Below are 26,786 nucleotides of genomic sequence, written 5' to 3'. Positions count from 1 at the left end.
AGTATCTTTGGAGAACATTGAGCTCATGGAATGAATGGTGAAGTACTTCCTCTTCTTCTGGTGTTTGAAGGTATCTGCAAAGTATTGGTGTTAGTTCCTTAAATGTTTAATGAATTCACCAATGAAGCCATCTGGTACTGTGCTTTTCTTTGGTTGTAGATTTTTTTTCAATTTAACCTCTTTAGATTTATTTTGTCTTGAGTCACTTACAGTTATTATCCTTCTAGGAATCTAATGTATAGTATAAAAATGCAAAAGAAGAAGAGAAAATTTAGTTAGCAGTTAGCTGACAGCTTCCTGTTGCCAGAGCAAAAGCCATACCCTGCACAGGCCTAGCTCAGCAGAGCTCCCAGTGTCTGTCCCAGCAGGATGTGGTCATGGGTCAGTTTTTGCCCCAGAACTCTCTACAGCATAGGCACAGGCTTTGTCATATCTGGGGATCTCTTTGTCCAACCAGCTACTTCTTCTCTTTCCTTTTCAAATCTAAGATCTGCAGTGAGGTCTGACACATCCTCTGCCCTGTGCAGTGGCTGTGCCTGATAGGCAGAGCTTGGAGGACCAAGTGCTGGACAGTGGGAGCCTGAGATGCTAGTCTGATTGCACAATTGGATGGCAGTGGGCAGACTGGTGAAGCCACGCTGCTGAGCACCTTGGTCCTGTTCTGCCTGCTACTTGCCAGGCTCCTACTCAGGCTAGGACACACAGTGAAGGTCTAAACCTGGCAAGAAAGGAACCTGGAGCTGAGCCGAAACTAACACTTCCTACCATAGGAATCCTTTGTCTTCAGACAGATTTTTAATGACACACAAAACTGAACCCTATCAACTTTGCAAAGGCCCAAAGTTCACTTTTTAAGGTTTCAAAGTCTCTCTTTGGAGTAGAGGCACACAGTTTCTAAATTAATTTGTCTAATTTCAAAATTTTTAAAGTGTTTCAATAGTCTCCATGTATCTTTTCTCTCTAGAAAAAGAGAGAAATTGCTGGTTGTTTTTAGCAGAAAATTGATTCATGATAAAGACCAAATAACCTTTTTATTTTGAGATTTTTTTTTTTGAAATCTAGACACTGTCTTCTTCCATAGGGCAACTGAAAAGAAAAGAAAGAAAGGAAATACCATGGTCTAGGTGGCTTATAAACAGCAGAAATGTGTCTTCCACATTTACAGGTTGGAAGTCTAGGATCAGGTTACTGCATACTTAGGTTCTAGTGACAGCTCTCCTAGGGTTGCAGACTGACAACTTCCATTTATGTCCTGAATTCCATTTTCTGGCTTGCATTATGGCTCTTACAAAAGCAAAACAAAACACCAAAAAAAAAAAGCTCCTATTTGCTCTTGGAGAAGCCAGGGAGTAGCTAGTGCTTTGGCAGAAGCTGCAGACCACGGAGGTGAGACTGGTGGCTGTACCATGGGGTTTGACAGAGGATGGGCCAGCCCATGAAAGTTCTTCAAGGCCACACCTTTTGAAAACCAGATGACATCCTCAGGTTGTGTAAGAACTAACCAGCCAACCAACCAACAAACCAACCAACCAACCAACATACCAACCAACCAACCAACCAACATACCAACCAACCAACCGACATACCAACCAACCAAACAAACAAACCAAAAAAAGTCAATAAATAAGGCTTTCCTTATTTCTAATCTGAATGTAGGTGCAGAATTTAAAGAATGGCAATTCCTTATCTTAGCCATGCATAGAACGCACCTTTACACAGCACTTTGGTGCCAAAAGCAGTTAGGAGCCCAGGAAGGCCCAAGATGGGCTAACCGGTTGGGTGGGCTACAATGGGGGACCAAGGGTAGGGAACCTGAGGGGCATGCTGGCTGCAGCAGTGAGGGCCTCTGTGAAGCATGGCTGCAAAAAATTCCACTGTTAATTCCTGCTTTCCACATCCTCAGCAGCTATGCTGGGTCCACTCAGGAGCTTCAAGCTTGGGAGGGATTCCATTGATGACCTAAGGGGCACGTGGCAGGGGGCAGGGGGGTGGCGCTGGCATTGGGGCAATAGGTGGTTTTTAATATTTTATGATGTAAATAATTTCATGAACTATGAGGGATAATTGTCATTAATTTATTTGGATTTAAAGAGGAAAATAATATACTGAGAGTTAAGAAACTTCCTAAGGACAAACCATGACAAAAATCAGATTTGGAACTTATTTTCCTTATTGGTCCTTCTGGACATTTTCACCAAACAAGTGTTTATATAAAGTGCTTCTTTACTCACCTGTTTATTCATTTTTTCCATTTTTTTATTATTATTGATTAAGGTGTTACATATGTGTCCATATCTCCCCATGGCCCCCCACCCCACTCCCATACATGCCCTCATACCCCAGTGTCTTCCATCCATTGGTTATGCTTATATATATGCATACATGTTCTTTGGTTGATATCTTACCTCCCACGCCTCTCCCCAGGCTTCCTGCTATAATTTGACAATCTGTTCGATGCTTCTCTGCTTCTGTATCTATCTTTTTGTTTATCAAGTTATAATGTTCTTTTATTATCCATACTAGAGGCCCAGTGCATGAAATTAGTGCACTGCAGGGGGAGGTGTGTCCCTCAGCCTAACCTTCACCCTCTCCAATCTGGGACCCCTCAGAAGATATCTGACTACCTGTTTAGGCCCTATCCCTGTAATTTATGCCCTCCCCTGCATATTTCCTCTTCATTAGATAGGGTTTTTTTTTGTTTTTTTTGTTTGTTTGTTTTAACATATTGGACAGTGTGCCTGCTGTGGTCTTGACAAACCAGCACTGGGAGTAATGGGTAAAAACATGGCAGATGGCACGCTCTGACAGAAAGCCCATAGGGGACACAGCACACAGCCCCAGCCCTCTGGTCTCTAGATACTGTTTGGCTCCCACACCAAGGACCTGTCCCTATTGTGAGGGCTTGGGCTGGGGGAGGGGGGGGCAGCAATCCCCTTTCTTCTTCCTTTCCAGCAGTCTAGCCCTGGTACATTCAGCCTCCAGGGAGCTCCTGTGTAACTGTAAAGGCCTGGCATCCTATGTGCCTGCCCCATGCACCTTCCTGAGAACTGGGAGCACATTAGTGAGGCCACACAACACAGCTCCCACACATCCAAGCCAAGTAAGGGGATACTGAAGAGGATCCCAGTGCCTTGGAAGTGTGAGAGCCTACTGACAGCCACTCATTGCTGGTGTGATTTCAACTTCTAGTTACTCAACTTCTGGGCTTACCCATCAGTGAAAGGGGATGGTGATGGTCATGCTAAGAGCAACAGCAGTTTTGACAGTGAGGGAAGAGATGTGGGAAACATTTACCCTGTGCCCACACCCTAGTACATGGCAAAGTGTTCCTGGCTTTTTAGCAAATTGATGACTGCTTAGCCCAATGGATTCACATGGGATTCACAGGGTTTCATGAAACTGAGTGAATTTTCTCATCCCATTATACGGATGGAAAAGTTGAACCTACCCAGGCTCCCCATTAAACAGGGACAATCTTCTCAGTTTATCATCTTAACTTCTTAAGTGACACCTCCACTGAGCCATGTGTTCCCCAAGTCCTAGACCCCTGAGTACACATTATCTTAGGACTTTGTCCTTCTGCAAACCACCCAATTTCTGCTAAATAGCTCACACCTTTCCTCTGACAAGAGGTAGGATGTGGCTGTATGACAAACAGACTCATCTTTAGGGCACCTGGAACAACTCTTTTGTCTGTTGAACTTTATGTAAGAGAAATATCCAGAAATTCCAAGAACTAAACTAGAAAACAGGGCACTCTAAAAACAGGAAATATGGGGACTGAGGCAGATAAGTGAAGAAGACACTTATAAACAATGCCAATAAAAAATAGTTTGATTTTCCTATAACAGCATGAGAGAGCCTGCTTTCTCATGGTTTGGTACAAAAAATCAGGCTCATGTAATTTTGAAATCAAAAGGTATGCTATGTTCATTTCTTTCAACTCCCTGCCTATTGTCCTGCCAATGCTGTTATAACCTCTGCTTGCACACTGCCTACCACCCTCTCATTTTGGAGGAGATGAGTACAATTTTCCTTTTAGATGAGGAATATGCCTCCATTCTCTGGTCTCCCACTTTCGTCTGATCCAAGATTGACACACACCACATTCCTGCCAATCTGCCAGACTTCTGCCAGTCTTTTCTTAAGATTTATAGTCCTGTTTTGTTGGTTTTTTTTTTTTGTTTTTATTTGATTGTTTTTGTTTGTTTGTTTTGTTTTGTTTTGTTTTTAGTTTGTTTGTTAGATTGGTTGGTTTTTGTTAATCCCCACCCAGATGTTTTTCCATTGATTTTTAGAGCAAGTGGAAGTGAGGAGGTGAAGCAAATAGAGAGAAACATTGGTGGTAGAGAGACATATTGATTGGGTTGCTTCCTGTACATGCCCCTCTTGGTACAGGGTATTGAGCCCGCAATTGAAGTAGATGCCCTTGATCTGAACTGAATCCAGAACCCTTCATTCCCTGGGACAATGCTCTAACCACTGAGACAAACTGATTAGCGAGTCATGTTAATACTTTGTGACTCATTTTAGCATCTTCATTAATATACATTGTCACTCTCTCAGGACAGGATACTTTGTTATTTGATCATTTCTGTCTAAAATCCCATTCCCCTGTGGATACATGTCTCCGTTGTTGCCTGACACATTCAGAAGACAGTCCAGGAGAACTACTGCCCTGCATCTTGGCTAATGCAACCTGAGTTTGATTGACTTTCTGTGTCAGGCACCCTGGTCCATATGGGTCACACAGATAAACAACAGATAGTGTTTAACCTAAAATGTTTCCATTTGGAGCAACTCCTGCCTCTGCAATTTTCTCTTTGAATAAGCTATTTTGGAAAAGCATACACCCAATATTTCACAGGACAATTGTCTGTGTTGGTTTCGGGACAGGCTTTCAGCCTGTCAGCCTCAGTTTTTGTCTTGACCATGGGACAGCCACATTGTATGTGTGGGGCCCCAGAGGCTGTGGACTTATTTACATTAACTTTTCCTCCTGTGGAACCTAGGACAATTCGCTGGCAAAAGGAGCTGCTTTTCAGTCTTAGCTGCATGGCAATTGTGTGACCTTGGGCAGGTCATTTGTTGCTCAGTTTCCTCACAAAAGGTCATCTATAATAGAAAAATACCATAGAAGTTGAGGAGGGTTAGCAAGAGCCAAAGTATAAATTCTCAGGGTCAAGGATAATCAAAAGGTATGCTATGTTCATTTCTATAAATTCTCAGGGTTCAAGGATAATCTATGGAAGAGGGTTTGAGGAAATGCTTTTCTCGGGGCTTAAGCAAAGGAAGTGCAAAAGGGGAGGAGGAGGAAGAAAGGAAAAAAAGAAAAAGGAAAATATGAAAATAGATGGTTTACCTAAGGAAGAAAAAAAAATCCCACTAAATTAATAGAAATGCGTGCAAATATTTCTATGTAACAGAAGCAACCTGAATAGCAAACAAATTATGAAAACAATTTTTAAATTCAATGGTCATCAGTAAAATGTACGTGTAAATGGATGAAGACATAACTATGTATGTCCTTAAGGTGATAAAAAAATTAATAATGGAATATCACCAAGTGCAAGTGAAGATTTAGGGACTTCTCACATCTGGCTTGGGTCAGGGAGAAATAGCTTAGTGGTTTCCAGTCATATTGACAATATGACTCAAAAGTTAGATGAATGCCATCCATCAATCATTGCACAGAAATATGCAGTATATGTGTATTATTTTGCAGGAATCATATATATTGGAATGGCTTAAAAGTTTGTTAATAAATGATTAGATAAAATTTTACACAAATAATATCATTTATGTAAAAGTTTAAAATGCAAAAACAGTATTAGATATTACCTATAGATACATGTGTATATAGAAGTGTAAATACACATGAGATGATACATAAAAACGTCAGTATATTGGTTGCCTCTGAATGACAGTGGGAGGGAAAAGAAATCTGGGGAATCCAAAAACTTAAATGAAATTCATGTGTAATGTGTTAATTTTTTAATCAAACAGAATAGTTGCAGTAATATGCCAAAATACTTACATTTGTTCATTGCAAATTGTGGATTTTTGTTTCATAAGTTCACTTACAAACTTGTTTCATAACTGCATAATATTTAAAACTGAATAAGTAAATATAACCTCATTTTAGGTATGTATAATAAATCTTGTCTTTTCTAGCAACAAAATGAATGTCACAATTATATGCCTCATTTGAATGAGACATTTATGCTAACTGATGCCAATGATTGTGCCAATTTCTGTTTAAATCTACTGGTATACAGTATGGTGATCACTGGAAGAGAGAGGCCACAGAGCCAGCCAGGAAAAACATTTGATTAAACACTGTGCAGGAAGTGAGTTTTTTTTGAATTTGTCCTCAGTGTTGATTCTTTCTCTGCTCTGGGGGCTAATCACAAACTTGCTAGAACAGAGAAAGAAATTTCCTTGCTGTAAATGGCATTGGTTTGTCTGAAGTACTGAGAATTTTCACATGGGTATCCAGTGACCAAGCAGAAAAGCACAGTATATCCTCCCAGGGGAAGGTTGGGTCTGTGACATGACTTCTTCAAGAAATGACTTGAGGAGAATTACTTTTTCCAGAAAGTTGGCCTACTTTGATTCTAAAACATAAAATAAAACAATGTCCCCCTCCTCATTCCATAAAAAATTCTTTTTTCACTTCATGCCTTTTACAGTTGGTGGGACATAAGCAATGGATTGGTTTTAAAACCCTTCCTGCTTTCCTGTATGCTGACACAGAAAGAAATAGACCAAGCATTGTGTCCACAGTATCTTGGGTTAGCTTCACCAGGTTTACTTAAAGTCATGCATAGACTTTTTGAGGGCGCATAATGTGAGTTAGGAAATTAACAATAGAAATGGTCCTCTATGGAGAATTATTCTTTTTTTTGTTTAAATATATTTTATTGATATTTTTACAGAAAGGAAGGGAGAGAAATAGAGAGCTAGAAACATTGATGAGAGAGAAACATCAACCAGCTGCCTCTTGCACACCCCCTATTGGGGATGTGCCCCCAACCCAGGCACATGCCCTTGATCAGAATTGTACCTGGGACCTTTCCATTCCCAGACCAAAGCTCTACCACTGAGCCAAACCGATTTCAGCGAGAGTTATTCTTAGTAGTATGAACTGGAGGTGACCTCAAGCCTTATCATCTCCATGTTGACACTTTTTATCCTTTTCTTGTTTTTATCTCAGTAGAGATGAAAGGACTTCCATGAGCAGATATGGAGCTGAGGCCAAAGGTAAGAAAGACTCCAAGTCCTCAAGAGGCGTCATTTCTTCACCTCAAACACAGTGACAGAGACCCAGTGATTTTAAACAGAAGAATAAAAAGTCCGTGCTCATTTTTGATTTAAATTCCCTACCATCTTCATCTCCATCTCCACCTGATCCCTTCAGTGCAATGCTCTCCATGCACATGATGTTTGGGAAATGGGAAATGAAATTTAAGTTAGAAGTTGCAGGGTTTTTAACTGAATTGTGAATAATTTTCATCTTTCCTTGTCCACTTTGAGCAGAAAATGGAAATATCTCCCAGAAAGATTAATTAATTTTGAATGCTACAAAAACCAAACAAACAAAAGACAAAAACATTGCTCCTTTGTGTGTAAAATTAAAGAGAAGTTTCTAGTTTGTGTGGACACCAAAGGAAGGGACCATCACTACTTCCTCCTGGTAGAGGTGCAGAAAATGTAACAAGGAACTTATCTATAGAAAAAGAAATTGACATCCAGTTTAAAATGGAATTGCAATGGCCTAGAGCAAAGAATATCCTTACATGATATTATTCTACAAAGCCATTATAATTTTCCCCAGAATTGGGTTATCCCCAGTACCTATAATAATACCTTGCAACCTTGTGTATCAATAAAAAAAAAATCATCTTTTTGGTGCTTGGAGAAATGTAACACATCTCTAGATATTTTAGAATTACAACAGCATAATGTACAATTATAACAGACAAACTTCCAAACCAATTCTTTGCATGTCTGGAAGCCATTTAAAAACAACATGAAAGGATTTAATCCCTTCCACCATGTAGAGGGCCCTCTAGGAACGCTACTGGGCATTCTATATTGGCCCCTCTTGCCCTTTAGGCCAAGAGTGACCCTCTTCTCATGGTCCAGTTGCCCACAGCTATTGCCTGAGCTTTCAGTTCATGCCGAGGTTGAAGCACCATGGTGGCTGGTACCATGGATCTGTCTCTCACCCAGTGAGATAAGCTGGGCCTTCTCTGAAGAAGAAACCTGGGTCTCCCAAAATATGAGATCAGTGCCTGGGCCTCACCAGCAGGCAAGAGGATCCCAAGGCAGGCACTGGGGGTAGAGGACACAAGGTCATAGGCTATCAAGGAGACAGAATTCACATCAGCCTGCTTAGCCCCATAGGATGGCTGGTTAGACAGAGACAAGTAAGATTCCTCAGGGGAGGAACAACCTAAGACAGGCACAGTTGTAGAGGGGCCATCAGGAGAGAACTTGGGGGTCAACAGAAGTGGGGCACAGACCCTCACCCCCCCAAACTGAAGGGACCTGAATCTTCATCCCTTCTGTGGGAGGTCGTCTGCCGACATGACTGCTTTGCTTCCCACACCCAGCTCAGATTGGCACCCAGGTAACAGACAGAGACTTGGCACAGCTCAGATTGAGACCTTGGTAACAGCCAGAGACTTGGCTGACAGTAGCTGCCCTATATCTAAATCCAACCTAGCACCAGGAATTCTCAGGGCCTACTCAAGAATGCAAATAATCCTTTCCACTAATATTTACAGGGCAAACTAAGATTGTCCTTAGAGTATTAAATTTGACAGTAAAAATAGTAATAAAGTTTTTAGGTTAATTTAAATTGGCTGATTGAAATAAGTAAACATCCAAGAAAACTTAAGAATACTGGATAAAAAGCTTTTCCTAAAGTATTAACTAAAATATCTATTATAGTGCATCTCACAGTAAAATTGCTTAACATGAAATGAAACTAAGGTAGTCTTATTTTTGTGCAAAAAATTAAAATTAAAATTATCAAGACTGCATTACAAAATTTATAAAAGCCTCCATTAATTAAAAAAGGAGGGATAGTAGGGTAATATCATGTAAGGAAAAATATCCTGTAAGTAAATTACATGTAGAAAATTTTCACTGTAGAAAATTAATTTTCATTTATAATGCTAACAGCAAGACACCCAGGAAAATCACACATAGTGTCACAATAAGACAGAGGAAAATCGTTTGGGCAAAAATAAAAAGGATCCCAAGTCAATTTTATAGAAAAATTCCTTTATTAACTTTTGGTTTAGAATATGTATTAAAGCTACTCTAAGACCATGTGGATTCTTGCAACAGAGAGGAGTTGTCAGCTCTGCTCCAACAACGAAGACAAGAGGAGAAACAGTCCAGATATGGGAGATGCTGACAACGCCCTGCCACACTAGCAGTCAGCAGCTGTGCATCCATGCAGATTGCCTAGGACCAAACCAGAGAGGGTCAGACCTGCATTGGCCCATCTGTCCATCATCCAGATATCATTGCTGTTATGTACACATAAGGAACTGTTTTACATTGAAACAGGGACTCCAAAGTGTTGAACATTGAAATTGTTCTTATATGTTTATTTCTAGTCTGCAAGATATTTTTAAGAAAAGAATTGGGGGGAAAATAGGTATAGAGGTAAAGAACTATTTAACAGAATGCCAAACTACAGTGGGAAGGCAGGGAAGGTTAGGGCTGGGATTGGGATGCTGTAAGTGATCAACCGAAGGACTTGTATGCATGCATATAAACATAACCAATGGATACAAGACACTTGTGGGGGGCAGGTGAAGGAATATGCCAAGGATAGGAGAGGCCGGGGGAGCTCAAGGATGGAGGGGGTGGGGAAGGAGACATATGTACTACTATTTGTAATACTTTAAACAATGAAAAACAAAACCAAACCAAAAAAACAAAATGGAACTTTTCTTCTTCCCAGTTGGGTTGAGCATTGACCTATCAACCAGGAAGTCACAGTTCAATTCTTTTCAGGTCATAGGCCCCAGGGTGCTGTCTTTTTTTAAAATTTAATAAATATTTATTGTTCAGATCATTACAATTGTTTCTCTTTCTCCCCCCGCCCCCCATACCTCCCCTCCACACAGGTTACCACCCCACCCTCTACATTACCTCCTTCGCACTGTCCTCATCTATAGATGTACAATTTTTGTCCAGTCTCTTCCCATAACCCCAAACCTCTTTTCCTCTTAGAAATATCAGTCCTCTCATTTCTATGTCCCTGATTCTATTATATTTACTAGTTTATTCTGTTCATCAGATTTTTAATTAACTTGATTCTTAGATTCACTTGTTGATAGATATGTATTTGTTGTTCATGACTTTTGTCTTTATTTTTTTTTTTTCTTCTTCTTCCTCTTCTTAAGGAATACCTTTCAGCATTTCATATAATGCTGGTTTGGTGGTGATGAACTTTATTTTTTCTTATCTGTGAAACTCTTTATCTGACCTTCAATTCTGAATGATAACTTTGCTTGGTAGATTAATCTTGGTTGTAGGTTCTTGCCATTCATCACTTTGAATATTTATTTCCACTCCCATCTGGCCTGCATGGTTTCTGTTGAGAAATCTGCTGATAATCTCATGGATGCTCCCTTGCAGGTAATTAATTGTTTTTTACTTGCTGCTTTTAATATTCTCTCTGTCTTTTGCTCTTGGCATTTTGATTATGATGTGTCTTGGTGTGGTCCTCTTTGTATTCCTTTTGTTTGGGATTCTGTGCACTTCTTGGACTTGTAAGTTTATTTCTCTCACCTGGTGGGATAAGTTCTCAGTCACTATTTCTTCAAAGAGGTTTTCAGTATCTTGGTATCTCTCTTCTTCTTGCACCCCCATAATTCTGATGTTGCTATACTTGAAGTTGTCCCAGAGGCTTCTTACACTATCTTCAAATTTTTGGATTCTTTTTTCTTTTTTTTTTCTTGATTGAATGTTTTTTGCTTTTTTGTGTTTCACATATTTGACTTGATTCTTCATTCCTCTAGTCTGCTAGTGGGTCTCTGTATAATTTTTTTTTTCCAGTCAGTGTATGTTTAATTTCTATTTGGTCCATTTTCATATCTTCGAGGGTCTCATTAAATGTACTGTCCTTTTCTAGGGAATTCTTATAACTGTGGTTTTGAACTCTATATCTACCCTGTTTCCCCTAAAATAAGACAGTGTTGTATATTAATTTTTTCTCCCAAAGTTGCGCTAGGTCTTATTTTCAGGGGATGTCTTATTTTCAAGGAAACATGGTAGTTATTTGTTTACCTCTGTTTCTTTTGTTTGTGATCTGTTTATTTGTCTCTGCATTTTCGCTGCTTCTCTGAGTTGGTAGGGTGGATTTCTGTATAAGGTTGGCTTTATGTCCTATATGGCCCACTAGGTCAGCCTCCCAGTTACCTGAGGTGGACAGTCTTGTTATATCCCTTTGTATACTGTTTATGGCCTTGTAGTAGTTAAGTGTTGATTGTTGTTGGTATCACTGGGAGGAATTTACCTCCAATCCAATTGGCTATGAGGACCCACTGTGTCTATAATGGCAGAAGTGCTGTGCTGGAAACACACTTATGGGGTAGGACTTGCTTCAGTGGGGCTTTGGTGCTCACCGAGTCTGCTTCTTGAATGTGTCACTTATGGATGTGAGTAGTTGAAATCTGATGTCATCTTACACAGATCACTAGATACATTAGCTTTTAGATCTCTAATGGGGTGCAGGTCAGCTACTGTCTGAGGCCACCCAGCAGGAGCTACAGCAAGAACTACAGTTTTCTCTTCTTTGCTTGTGGTTTGGAGGTTTTGGAGCTCTCTGACCAGATCTGAAGTTTGTTAGGTTAACTGCAATAGGGTTGGCCATTCATATGCAAAAGCTGCTATGTGGAACTTGGGTGGGTTTGTAGATTGTGCAAGGTGGGGTCTCAGGGAGTCACTAGGCTAGTACGTGGTAAACAGTGATGGCTGCCAGTCAGAAGTATCTGCATCTTCAAGTTTCCAAGTTCCTGCATCCTGAGCCCCAGTGCAGTAAACAATGACTGCTGTGCACACCTCTGCAAGTAAGCTGCCCTCACTTTCCGACCTGATGGCAGACAGTCCAGTTTCTCCCTGTAGCAGTTTAGGTCCCCAGCGTCTCCTCAGAAACTGGACTTTAGAGTAATTGGGAGCTTATCTCCCATTGGGTTAAAAAAAAAAAAAAGAGCAGCATGCCCAGTCGCTTGCAGCCAGCTCAAATCACGTGCCACAGCTTTTCAGTGCTTGTGCACATCTCAATGCTCTTTCCTCTTTCCTTCTAGTTGTAGAACCTGCACTAAGCCAGCTTTCTATGGTTCTGGAGGATAGACGTTTTGTCTTTTAGTTGTAGTTTTGAAATTGTTGTGCAATGCAGCAGTTTAGGTGTTAACCTATGACGCCATGTTGGTTTTTCTGAGATCTCAGGTTGCTGTCTTAATGGAATATATTTTAAAATAATAATAATGATGATGATGATAAATCATACAGAGTAACAGGAGTAGAGTTTGAGTCTCTTAGTTTCAATTCTGTAGGCATATCTACTTCCAGGACACTGAAAAGTTGATAACAGAACAACTTAAGCTACAGCCTGAACAATGTTTTAAAGATCACTATCTTAAGTTAAACACCAAATTATCTATATAACTCTTTTCCTATTTCTACTTAGTAATTCTCTGCTTATATTTTTAATGTGTCTATATAGTTGAATTCTTCAGAATTTGTTAATCACAGACCTGGACCAAGGAAGACAACCAACAACCACATCTGAGACTGTTTCTCCCGGAAGAAAGACCCTTTCAGCACTGATTCCTTAATATAGGAGCATCTAAATACATAAAAAAAAACCCCAAAAACACAACTCTTGATGGTCTTTAAGGGAGAGATTTACAGCAATGCAGTCATAGAAGGGGACTTTAACACCCCCAGACATCACTGAATAGGTCTTTACCAAAAAATCACAAGGAAACAGAGGCTCTAAATGACACACTATAAATAAATGGATATTTATAGAACATTTCTCCCCAAAGCAAGAGAATATACATTCTTCTAAAGTGTATATGGAACAATCTTAAAGATATACCACATGTTAGGGTACAAAACAAGTCTGCACAAATTCAAGAAGACTGCTGTAATATCTAGCATTTTCTCAGATCAAATGGCATGAAGTTTTTAGAAACCAACTATAATAAACAACAACAACAACAAACCATAACACTAAAATACATAGAGGGTAAATAGCATATTATTAATCAATGAATAGGTTACCAATGAGATAAAGTCAAAAATTAAAACCTTTTTGGAAACAAATGAAAATTAACACACAAACACCCAAAAATAATGGAACATAGAGAAAGCAGTCATAATAGGGAAGGTCATAGCACTACAGGCCTACTTCAAGAAATAAGAAAAAGCACTAATAAACTATCTATTCCTAAAACTAAATTAATTAGACATAGAACAGCAAGAAGAGTCCATAGGAATTAGAAGGAAGGAAATGATAAAGATCAGAAAATAAGTGACAGAGAAAAAAAAAAAGGTACAAAAGTTCAATAAATCCAAGAGCTGGTTCTTTGAAAAGACAAACAAGATTGATTAGCCCCTAGCCAGTTTCATCAAGAATAAAATCAGAAATGAAAGAGGCAATATACAATGAACACCACAGAAATAAATTTCCAGCAAATAAAAGTCCCAGACCAGATGGTTTTATAAATAATTTTACCAAACACTCAAAAAATTAGCACTATCCTCCTCAAACTATATTAAAAAGTCAAGAGAAAGCTCTTTCTATAAAGCCTGCATTATTCTAATTCCACAACCAGATAAAGATGCTACAAAGAAAGAAAATTCCAGGACAATATTCTTGATGAACACAGATGCTAAAATCCTCAACAAAATATTAATAAATCTGATCCAGCAATATATTAAAAAGATCATACACCATGTTTAAGTGGGATTTATTCCTGGGATGCAAGGCTGATAAAATATTCTTGGTGAGCCTGGCTATAGGTTTATTAATTTTTAAAAAATATATATTTTATTGATTTTTTACAGAGAGGAAGGGAGAGAGATAGAGAGCTAGAAACGTCAATGAGAGAGAAACATCGACCAGCTGCCTCTTGCACACCCCCGACCGGGGATGTGCCCGCAACCAATGTAAATGCCCTTGACCGGAATTGAACCCGGGACCTTTCAGTCTGCAGACCGACGCTCTACCGCTGAGCCAAACCGGTTTCGTCAAGGTTTATTAATCTTGTTTATCCTTTCAAAGATCCAGTTCTTGGTTTCATTGATCTTTTGTATATGTGTATATATATATATATATATATATATATATATATATATATACATATTGGTCTCCATATCATTTAATTCTGCTCTGATATTTATTACCTCATTCTTTCTGCTCACTCAGGGCTTTTATTGTTGCTCCCCTTCTACTTCTTTGAATTGTAGAATTAGATGATTTACCACCATTATTTCTTGTTTTTTGAAGTAGGCCTTTAGAGATATAAACTTCCTTCTAAGGACTGCTTTCATTGTTCCCCATAGATTTTGGATTCTTGTGTTTTTAGTGTCATTAGTTCCCAGGATGTTTTTAATTTCTTCTTTAATCTCATTGGTAATCCAATCATTATTTAATAGCATGCTATTCAGATTCCAAGTGTTTGAGTTTTTATTGTAGTTTATTTATAATTTTATGTCATTGTGGTCTAAGAAGATGCTTGGTATGATTTCAGTCTTCTTGACTTTGGGGAGACTTTGCTTGTGACGCAATATGTGGTCTATTTTTGAAAATGTCCCATGTGCACTTAAGAAGCACATATGTTCTGTGGCTTTGGGGTGAAATGCTCTGAAGATGTCAATTACGTCCATCTGATCTAGTGAGTCATTTAGGATTGCTATTTCTTTTCTGATTTTTTGTCTAGAGGATTTATCCAATGATGTCAGTGGTGTATTAAAGTCCCCTGCTATGATTTTATTATTTTTTATCTATCCCTTGATATATTCCAAGAGGTTTTTTATGTATTTGGGTGCATATATATTTATCAGGATTATATCCTCTTGTTGTATTGATCCCTTTAGTATTATGAAGTGACCTTCATTATCTCGTTATAGCCTTTAACTTTGAAGTCTATTTTGCCAGTTATAAGTATTTCTGCCCCATCTCCTTTTTTATTTCCATTTTCCTGAAAGATATTTTTTCCATCCCTTCACTTTTAGTCTGTGTAAATCCCTTGTTCTGATGTGGGTCTCTTGTAGACAGCATATATAGGTCATGTTTGTTTTTATCTATTCAGCCACTACATGTCTTTTGTTTGGAAAATTCAGTCCATTTATGTTTAAGTTGTTATTGATAGGTACTTGTTTGAAGCCATATTAATTTTGTTGGTGGTATTGTTGTTATTCCTTTGTTCCTTCTTCCCTTTTCATTTCTTCTTTTACACCAGTCCCTTTAACATTTCTTGCATTGCTGGCTTGGTAGTGATAAACTCCTTTAGCTTTTTTTTGTCTGCAAAGCTCCTGATTTCCCCCTCAATTTTGATTCATTGTCTTGCCAGTTAGAGTATTCTTGAATTATGCTCTTTTCTTTGCAACACTTTGTGTATATCCCTCCATTGCCTTCTAACTTGATGTGTTGCTGTTGAGAAGTCATTTGATAATCTCATGTGGGATCCTTTGTAGGTAACTCTCTGTCTATCACAGCTTTTAAGATTATCTCTTTGTTGTTAACATTTCCCATCTTAATTATGATGTGTCTTGGTGCGGGTCTTTTGGGATTCATCCTGCTTGGAATTCTCCCTACTCATGTAACTTTTTTCTTCTCCAAACCTGGAAAGTTTTCTGTCATTTGAAATAGATTTTCTTATCCTTGCTGCTCTTCTTATCCTTCTGGCAGCCCGATTATATTTGTATGTTATTTCATTTCATGTTGTCCCAAAGCTTCCTTAGACTCTCCTCTTGCTTTTAATTTTTTTCTCCAATTGCTTTTCAGATTTCTTGTTTCTCTATCTTATCTTCTAACTCACTAATTAGGTCCTCTGCTTCTTCTTGTCTACTGTTGAAACCATGCATGGTATTTTTTTATTGTAGTTATATCACTTTTGATTTCTTCCTGATTCTTGCATAGATTGTTGATTTTCTCATCCATCTGGTGTATGATTTGTATGACCATTACTCTGAATTCTTTTTCTGTCATGTTGTATGCTTCAGTTTCACTGATTTCCTTTCTTGGCAACTCCTCATTTTTTTCCCCTCAGGGGATTGTGTTGTCTTTCCATTCTGACTATCACCAGAAGGTTCAAACATCGAGTTGCGTGATCCTGGGCCATGTGCTGTGGGAGCTTTGCACCACCAGAGTGTCCCTGAAGAGCTCTGACACCAAGATATGTGACTGTCATGGGTTGGTGGGAACCAGGCTTGTCCAGGGTCAGCCTTATCAGTTTTCAGTGCGACCTGTGTGTGCAACTAAAATCAGGAATCCCACCTGCACCACACTGAAACAGAAACCTCTCTTGCATGTGCCGAAAATCAAAGACCCCATGATGTTTCAGGAGTCAGAGTTCCCTGTGCTTGCACCAAGTATCTTATATCAGAGTCTTTGTTGCTTCATGCGGCCTCACACTAAGGATGAGGGTCCTCATGTGTGCATGCACCAAGAATTGTAGTCACTGGCAATTAATGTGAATGCAGTGGGAGTTAGGGATCCCTGGCATACATGATAAGAAACAAGTCACCAGTGTTCATGTGCTGCCTCCTGCCCAGAGAATTAGGGTCCTGGTCAGCTTGGGGGATTAGGTTGCATGGTATCACTGTGTCCGCAAGAGGTCCACTTCTGTGCTGTGGAAAACAGACTTTCTTGTATGCTTTCCCAGAATCAAAGTCAGGTGGCACTGCAGCACTGTGTGTGCTTTAGGGTTCGTCACCCTACTGCATTGCCGGGAACAGATTCCCAGTGTCCAGGAGCTCCCAGGCTCAAATTCCTGTAGAGGCACTGCAGCCTGTGCGAGGGGCTGGTCTATCAGTTACTATGGCACTGCCCGCGATCTTGCAATGAGAGAGATAGGCTCTGTGAATCACATAAATCTGCAGCTGGGATGTCTGGTTTTTTGGTGTCTGTGGGTCTGCAGCTGTGGTCACACGTCTCTGTCCACAGTGGCTGCAAGATTCTGTTTTGCATCTGAGACCAGAATGGTTGGTGCTGAGGCCAGGATGCTAGGCTCAAGCAGCTCAGTTTCTCAAGATGGCATGTTCACAGTGCCTGCACTGGCTGCCCCAGAGTGTATGAGGTGGGAGGGGGCTCCGACATCTAAGACTGCCCAGTTTGACAGCCCCTTGGAAGACCTGCAGAATCTAACAGCCCCAAGCTCATACACACACACCACACACACATCCACACACTCCTCTATTGCTCCCTAACTCTCTCACACTCTTTCCCTCCTACCTTCCTTCTTAGTCACCATCTCCCTTCTGGAGGACTGGGGCAGTGGTTACAAGGAGAAGCCCCGGGCAGTTGGGCTGGTGTGTCCTGTGATTGTGGAACTGGCTCCAAATAGGAGTGATATCTGAAGAAGAACACGTTTTGATTTGACACATAATGATAGCCAGCGAATTACAGGGGAGTGCAGTAAGCTCAGACTTTCCTCCCTGCAGCCACAGATCAGTTGAGTGTCACAGAGAAAAAATAAATAAAAAACTGGAGAGGCTTTAGAGCCCTGGAAGTCAACCTTGAAACACTTACACCCAGAGGCTAAATCACAAATTGACCCTAGTATAATAAAAAATCAAAGCAAGGCTTGCTTAAAAATCAGGACTGGATTACAACGCTGAGGAGCAGTGAAACACAGGGAACTGCAATACTGTCTGGATTGGGAAACAGGTATGCCAAACAGAATGATAGAGGAAGTGAAAGCACATTTTATTTAATTTTTTATTTTAATTTTTGTTTTTATTTTCATTATTGGCAACATTTACTCAAGAAAATATTTTTTCTTTTTTCCTCACTTGATTTTACCTTTTAATTATTACATTTTTATTTGTAATCAGTATTATTACTACTACTATTTTACCTTTTTTATCTTATTTACTTTTGTTTATTTTTATTATTTTTTTAAGTGTCATATTATTTGCTCTTTATTTTACTTTGGGATTAGTGTTATACAGACTATTTTTACCTTTCCTTCACCAATGCTTTATTCTATTTTAACCCTACCTTTATGCCATCACTCTCTTCCTCACCTTTCCTCTTTGGTATCCTGTTTATCTTAACCCTTTCCTGCTCTAGATTTTCCCTATTCTTTCTATTTACCCCCTGCTAAAATTTCACCCTACTTGTGTATGTCTAATTTCCAACCCCCTGCTCCATGTCCATACACACCTCCCCTTTTACTGTCCTAAAATAAGAGAAAAAAAACAACAGTCTTTCTCTCTATCATTTTGTAATTGTATGTTGAATGTTAACTATATCGAAATTTTGCACTATGATGGCTAAGACCATTGAAGATTTCAATAACAGATTCTTCCAATGATGAACCAAGGACTTGTCCCAGGGATGGAATTTAGAAGGATGAATGAAAGGACACTGAGTGTGCAGGATGGTACTTCCACAGGAGACCAGAATTGGTGGCTTTGTGGAACTTTTGGACTATGCCTCCTGCAGTTTTCAAGTGTTGCACCTGTGAACTTTCAAGTCACAGCAGTTGGGAGTGTGTGTGTGCTCAGGCATGTATCTATCACATACAGAAAAGGAACTGGACGGATACATGGGTATACACTAAGGTTCACCTTTAGTGTAACTGGGTGTTGGTAATGTGGTGCACTTATTTTTTTTTTACTGTGTTTTATTACCTATCATTTCTTTAAACTTGATTTATGAGTCTGTAACTATCCATGCATTATGTGAACTTTAAATACAGTATACTACTGAGGAAAATGATCGCAATCATTACTGTTAGGAATTCTTAGAAGTGATAAATTGCAGTACTTGGGATATCTTTAAAACCCAGAAGGGAAGAAACACAGAATGCTTAACTCAATAAATAATGTTAAAAAAATAACATATGTTGGCTAGAATGAGAAGAAAGAGAAATCATATTTAATGTTAGAGGGAATATAAATTGATGCAGCCAGTGTAAAAAACACATATAGTATATTAGTTCTTTAAAAATAGAACTACCCTATGATATAAACTGAGTGACCAGATTATTATGACCTCTGAATGCATAATAATCTGGCCACTCAGTGTATACTCTATATAATAAAAGGCTAATTTTCCCCATGACCAAGAGTTCAACCAGCAGGCAGGCAGGCCAACTGTCCATGTATCCTCCCCCGGCCAGGCTGGCTGGGCACCATCCTTGTGCTAATTCATGCACCAGGAAGGACTCTAATATCCTATCTAATAAAAGAATAATATGCAAACTAACCATCACTCCACTATACCCACAAGCCACCAACCAAGCAAAGCGAGTATGCAAATTAACTCAACCAAGATGGCTGCAGTCACAGAGAAAGCAGGAGGGAGGACTGGATTTCCCAGGCTATGGAGCAAGCCAAGCTTTCCAAACACCCTGCGGGGAGGGGCATGTGCAGCCTGCAAACCACCACAGGCCCCTGGCCCTGGCCACCCCACACCCCAAGGGAACCTCCACCCTCATCCAGGACACCCTTTAGGGCAAACCAGCTAGGTTCCATCCATGCACCAAGCCTCTATCCTATCTAATAAAAAAGTAATATGCAGATTGACCATCACTCAAAAACACAAATGGCTGCCCCCATGTGGTCAAAGATGCCTGCCTCCATGTGGACATAAGATGGCCACCACAAGATGGCCAGAAGGGGAGGGCAGTTGAGAGGGACTAGGCCTGCAAGAGAGGGCACTTGGGGGTGATCAAGCTTGTAGGGGAAGGGAGTTAGGGCTGTCCAGGCTGGCAGAGGAGGGAAGTTGGGGGGAACCCAGGCCTGTAGGGGATAGCAGTTGGGGAGGATCAGGCCTGCAGGAGAGGGCAGTTATTGGTGACCATGCCTTCAGGGGAGGACAGTTAGTGGTGACCAGACCTGCAGGGGAGTAATTAGACATCAATCAGGCTGGCAGGGGAATGGTAGAGGGTGATCAGACTGGTCCTAGCAGGATTGTGCCTAAACAGGCAGTCGGACATTCCTCCGGGGGCCCTAGATTGGAGAGGGTGCAGGCTCAGCTGAGGGACACCCCTCCTTATGCATGAATTTCATGCAATGGGCCTCTATATATATGTATCTATATATCTATATATCAATATATCAATATATCTATATATCTATATATCTATATATATATCTATATATCTATATATCTATATATCTATATATCTATATATCTATATATCTATATATCTATATATCTATATATCTATATATCTATATATCTATATATCTATATATCTATATATCTATATATCTATATATCTATATATCTCTATATCTCTATATCTATATATCTATATATCTATCTATATATCTATATTTCTATATTTCTATATTTCTATATATCTATATCTATATCTATATCTATATTTCTATATATCTATATATCTATATATCTATATCTATATCTATATCTATATCTATATCTATATCTATCTATATCATCTATCTCTCTCTATCTATCTATCTATCTATACAGAATGGCGAGATTATTATGCATTCAGAGATCATAATTATCTGGCCACTCAGTGTATGTATGATTTAGCAATTCTGCTAATGGGTATTTAGTTGAAGAAAACAAGAACATGTATCTGAAAATATATCTGCATTTCTGTTTTATTTGCTCATTATTTGCAATAGCCAAGACATAGAAACATATGGATGAATAGACAAAGAAATTCTGAGAGAAAGAGAGAGAGAGAGAGGGGGAGTGGGGGAGAGAATTAGTTAGCCATAAGAAGACAAAATCTTGCCATTTTCAATGTTCATATTACCCAAAGCAATATACAGATTTAATGAAATTCCTATCAAACTCCAATGACATTTTTAAAAGGAGTACAATGAAAAGTCATCGAACTTGTGAGGAAACACACAATAAAACCCAAATAACCAAAGCAATACTGAGAAAAAAGGAATAAAATCAGAGGTATCATGCTCCCTGACTTCACATTATACGGAGAAGTAACAATAATCAAAATAGTATATTGGTAGTAATGCAGACACACCGACCAATGGAAGGGAATCAATGCCTCTGAAAGAAACCCACACATACTGTATATGGACAAATAATAATCAACAAAGGAGCTAAAAACATATTGTGGGAAAAAAGAAAGCCTCTTCAATAAATGGTACTAGGAAAACTAGAAAGGCACATGCAAAAAACTGAAACTATACTAGACTGCTATTTATCACCATAAATAACAATTAACTCAAAAATAATCAAAGGTCTAACTATGAGACCTTAAACAATAAACATGTAGAAGAAAACATAGCATAAAACTTGTATCCTTGTTTTAGAGATGATTTTATAAGTTTGATTCACAAAGCAAGGGAAATAAATTAATGAGATTATAGCAAACTAAAATAGCTTCTGCAATAGCCAAAAAGCCCATCACAAAGCAGAAAAACGAACAAAAAACTGAGATATCTGCAACAACACCTCGGATAACGAGTTAATATCCAAAATATGTACAGAAGATATACAACCCAACAATAAAAACAATCAAACAATCCAATTTCTAAAATGGGCCAAGGCCAGAACAAACACTTCTCCCAAGAAGACATTCAAATAGCCAGCAGATATTTGAAAATATTTTCAACTTCCCTAGCTATGAGGGAAATGCAAATCAAAACCTCAATAAAATACTACCTCACACCTAATAGAATGGCCATTATCAACAAGAAAAGTAATAACAAGTACTGGAGATTGTGGAGAAAAGGGAACCCTAATCCACAGCAGGTGGGAATTTAAACTTGCACAGCCACTATGGAAAACAGTATGGAGGTTCCTCAAAAATTAAGAAGAGAACTACCATGAGACCCAGCAATTCCTTTTCTGGTTATCTACCCCCACAATTGAAAACATATATGTTCATTGCAGCATTATTCATGGAAGCCAAGATATGGAAGCAACCTAAGTGCTCTCTGATGGGTGTTTGCTAAAGATGTAGTATGTATTTACAATGGAATACTACTCAATAATAACAAAGATGAAATATTGCCATTGGCTACAAAATGGATGGATCTTTTTTTAAAATAAATTTTTATTGTTCATATTATTACAAATGTTCCTTTCCTCCATTGCTCTCCTCCACCATGTTCCCATCCCACCCTCTGCCCTTTTCCCCACCCCCCATTGTCCTCATCCATAGGTGCACAGTTTAGGTTCAGTCTCTTCCACACATCCCCCTCTCCCCTTTTCCCCAAGAATCGTCAGTTCACTCCCCTTCCATACCTCTGATTCTATTATATTCAACAGTTAATATTGTTCATCAGATTTTTTTTTTTTAATTTCCTTGGTTTTTAGATTCACTTGTTGATAGTTACATATTTGTTGTTCATAATTTTTATCTTTATTTACTTTCTCTTCTGAAAGAACCCCTTCAGCAATTCATATAATTCTGGTTTGGTGGTGATGAACTCCTTTAGCTTTTTTTTTTATTAGTGAAGCTCTTTATTTGGCCTTTGATTCTGAGTGATAGGTTTGCTGGGTAGATTATCTTTGGCTGTAGATTCTTACTATTCATCACCTTGAATATTTCTTGCCATTCCTGTCTGGCCTGCATGGTTTCTGTTGAGAAATCAGCTGACAATCATATAGATGCTCCTTTATAGGTAACTACTTGCTTTGCTCTTGCTGCTTTTAATATTCTCTCTTTGTCTTTTGCTCTTGGAATTTTAATTATGATTTGTCTTGGTGTGGTCCTCTTTGGATTCCTTTTGTTTGGAATTCTGTGCGCTTCCTGGACTTGTATGTCTAATTCTTTCACTAGGTGGGGGAAGTTTTCTGTCACTATTTCTTTCAGTATGTTTTCTATATCTTGCTCTCTCTCATCTTCTGTGATCCCCATAATTCTGATGTTGGTTTGCTTGAAGTTATCCCAGAGGTTTCTTACATTATCTTCAATTTTCTGGATTCTCTTGCCTTCTAGCTTCAGCAGAGGAGTGTCTTCTGGCTCTTTATGTTCCAAATCTTTGACTTGATTCTTGCAATCTTCCATTCTGTTTTTAGGACTCTGTATAATATTTCTTATTTCAGACAATGTATTCTTTATTTCTTGTTGATCCCTTATCATTTCTTGTTGATTATTAATTCTAGTTGATCCCTTTTCATATCCTCATAGGTCTTATCGATCTTTTCTAGGAAATTCTTGAAAAACCTTATAAGCGTAGATTTGAACTCTATATCCAGTCGCTTTTTGTCCTCCATTTCTTTCGTTTGTAATCTATTTCATCTCGGCATTTTTGCAGCTTCCCTGATGGGGCAGAGTTTCAGGGTGGAGCCTACAGCTTTGGCTTCCATGAGTCTCAGGGTCCTTCAGTACTTGTTGCAAGCGCCTCTGAGAGAAAGGTGCCCTTGATTTTCACCTGCTACCAAACAGTCTAGGCTCTCCCCCAATGAGCCTGGAATTGGGGTTCAGTTCAGTAGAAAGTGGAGTTGGAGGTGGCGTTCAGAGCAGTCTGGAGCCCCTGTCTTCTTCCCTCCAGGGCAATCCGCGGCACAGCCAACCGTTCCTTCTCTGAGAGCAATGTGCGCATCTCCGGGACCTCCTTTTGCAGCTCCCCTGGGGTTCCGCCTTACAGCCCAGCTCCCTCTGTTTGAGCCTGGATCCCCAGGGTCTGGCGTAGAACTGGGGTTCAGAGCAGTTGGAACTGGGGCCCAGCACAGTCGGAACTTTTATTTCCTTCCCGCTAGGGAACACCAGCCAGGCACTCAGCCTCCCTCCTCTCCAGCTCCATCCTCTCCACGCACGCCGTGTGTCTCCGTACCTTAGGCTTTTACAGCTCCTCCGCTCTTCCTTCTGGTTTTCTCCTTGCTTCTCGTTGTAGAATTTCCAGTCAGTTGACTTTCCTGTAGTTCTGGGTAATGTCCATTTTATATTTTAGTTGTAATTTATTGAAATTGTTGTGTGAGGCTGTGGCTAGGTGTTTACCTGAGCAGCCATCTTGGATTCTCCCCTAGAGTTTGAAAAAATGGATGGATCTTTAGAGTTTCATGGTAGGTGAAATAAGTCAGATAGAAAAGGACAACAGCTATATAATTTCACATGTATTGTATGTAGGATATAAAAGAGAATGCAACTAAAGAAAAAACGAGGAACACACACACAACAAAAACTTCATATACACAGACAGCAGTATGGTGGTTACCAGAGAAGAAGTGGACTGGGCAAAGATGGTAAAGGGTAAAGGGGTTCAAATACATGGTGATGACAGAAGACTTGACTTTGGCTGGTAAATATAAAATATAATATTCAGATCATGTATTATAGAATTGTACAGTTAAAACTTTTATGCTTTTATTAACCAATTAGAGGCCCAGTGCATGAATAGTCATTCACTTGGGGGTCCCCCAGCCCAGCCCACCCTCTCTCACAGTCTCAGACTGAGAGAGGGCAAGGGCCAGGCAGAGGAACCCTTTCTCCCAGGCAAGAATTTTGTGCACTGGGCCTCTTGTATTTGATAAAAACCTGCCAAAGGAAAGAAGGTATAAAGAACTCTTGCAATCCATTAATGAAAGACAAATAACCCAATTTAAAATGGAAAAAATATTTGAATAAGTGATTTGGATATATTAGTATACTGCATATACTGTACCAGTGAAACCGTCACCATAATCCAGTGTTTCCCAAAGTGTGGTACGCATACCCCCAGGTGTATAGGAAGAGTTTGGTGGGGGTACAAGTTACATTGGAGTTTGGTGGGGATATGCACTGCACCATGCTTAGCTGTGCCTAATTCTACGTTCTCATGAGTATGAGTGGTACTCAGTGTTACAAAAATTATAAAAGAGGTACACATATGTCAAAAGTTTGGGAAACACTGCCTTAATCAAAGTGATGACTCTGTCCATTTTCAAATGCCCTGCAACCCTCTCATCCCAATTACCTTGCCACCAAAGCCCCAACAACCACTTCTGTATTGTCTGCAGAAATGTACCAAAATGGCTCCTTGATGTGAACATGTATGTGAGTGGCTCAGATCTAGACTCCAAGGTGAGTTCTTAGACCTCTATGGAGGAGGAGATGATGATGATTTTCTCCAAAATGGAAATTTGTTAATCCCTAATCCCAATTTCGGAAAAATTTTAGAAACACAAGATGATTTTTAGTAGGAAGAAAGATCTTGAGAACCATTGCCTTAGATACTCAATTTTTTTTTTTATATTTATCTAAAAACTTAGCAACTAGGATTGTTGGTAGAGTATTAAATTTGACAATAAAATAGCAATCAAGTTTTCAAATTAATTTAAATAGACTAATTGCATTAAGTGTATATTCAAGAAAATTTAATTGTACTGGACAAAAAGCTGTTCCTAAAGTAGTAACTAAATTTCTATTTGTAGTTCATCTCATGGTAAAATTCCTGAATATGCAATGAACCTAAAGCAGTCATATTTTTGTGTAAAAAAAAAAAAAAATTTAAAGCTATCAAGACTGCATTACAAAATTTACAAAAGCCTCCATTAATCAAAAAAGGGGAGATAATAGGGTGATATCATGTAAGGAAAAATATCCTATAAGTAAATTACACCTAGAAAATTTTTACTTTACAAAATTAGTTTTCATTTGTAGTGCTAACAGCAAGACACCCATGAAAAACACATATGGTGTATAAATAAGACAAAGGAAAATCATGTGGGCAAAAATAAAAAGGATCTCAAATCAATTATATAGAAAATATTTCTTTATTAACTTTTGGTCGAGAATATGTTTATATATTTTCAGAAAACACTCCAAGACCATGTGGATTCCTGCAAAAGAGAGAAATTGACAGGTCTGCTCCAACCACAAAGACAAGAGGAGAAACAATCGAGAGATGGAAGATGCTGACGACGCCTGGCCAGGCTAGCAGTCAGCAGCTGTGTGTCGATGCAGGTTGCCCAGGACCAAACAAGAAAGGGTCAGACCTGCTTTGCCACCATGTACCCATAATCCAGATACCATGGCTGACACATACACATAAGGAACTGTTTGACATTGAAACAGGGACTCAGAAGTGTTGGATATTGAAATTGGGACTCAAACATTTTTTGTTATTATATGTTTATTTCTAGTCTGCAGAGGCAAGATTTTTTAAAAGAAAGAAATGGGGGAAAAGTAGATACAGAGGCAAAGAAGCATTGAACAGACTGTCAAACTACAGCGGGAAGGCAGGGGAGGTTGTGCGGGGTGAAGAGGCTGTAAGAGATCAACCGAAGGACTTGTATGCATGCATATAAACAGAACCAATGGATACAAGACACTGAGTAGGGGGGTGGGGATTAGGGGGGTAGGTGAGGGCATTTATGAGGGGTAGGGGAGGCTGGGGGGAGGTCAATGGGGAGAGAAAAAGGAGACATTTGTACTACTATTTGTAATCTTCAAACATTAAAAAAAATAAAGGAAAAAGTATACTTTTTTAGAAACTAAATATATGTATCTGTATTACTGTTTGTGTAACAGAAAAATACTCATAAAAATAAATGCATGTATGGGCCTAACCAATGTACAGAGAAAACAGGGGGTTGAGGGCATGAGTAGGGGAGGGGGGATAATGGGGGAATAGGACATATA

The 26,786-nt window shown here is 39.2% G+C and overlaps 1 long non-coding RNA gene across 1 annotated transcript; it reads left to right on the top strand.

Annotated features, from left to right (window-relative positions):
* On the top strand, positions 1 to 26,706 carry LOC311628758. The gene is made up of 3 exons (XR_014796064.1): positions 1 to 70; positions 7,217 to 7,263; positions 25,959 to 26,706. It is a non-coding gene; the product is annotated as an uncharacterized lncRNA (long non-coding RNA).
* The last annotated feature ends 80 nt before the right edge of the window (positions 26,707 to 26,786 follow it).

This window comes from Pipistrellus hanaki (assembly GCF_964339955.1).
Source record: "Pipistrellus hanaki genome assembly, chromosome: 10".
NCBI lineage: Eukaryota > Metazoa > Chordata > Mammalia > Chiroptera > Vespertilionidae > Pipistrellus > Pipistrellus hanaki.
Note: the sequence above shows the minus strand (reverse complement) of the source record. Positions and strands in the feature narration are given on the sequence as shown.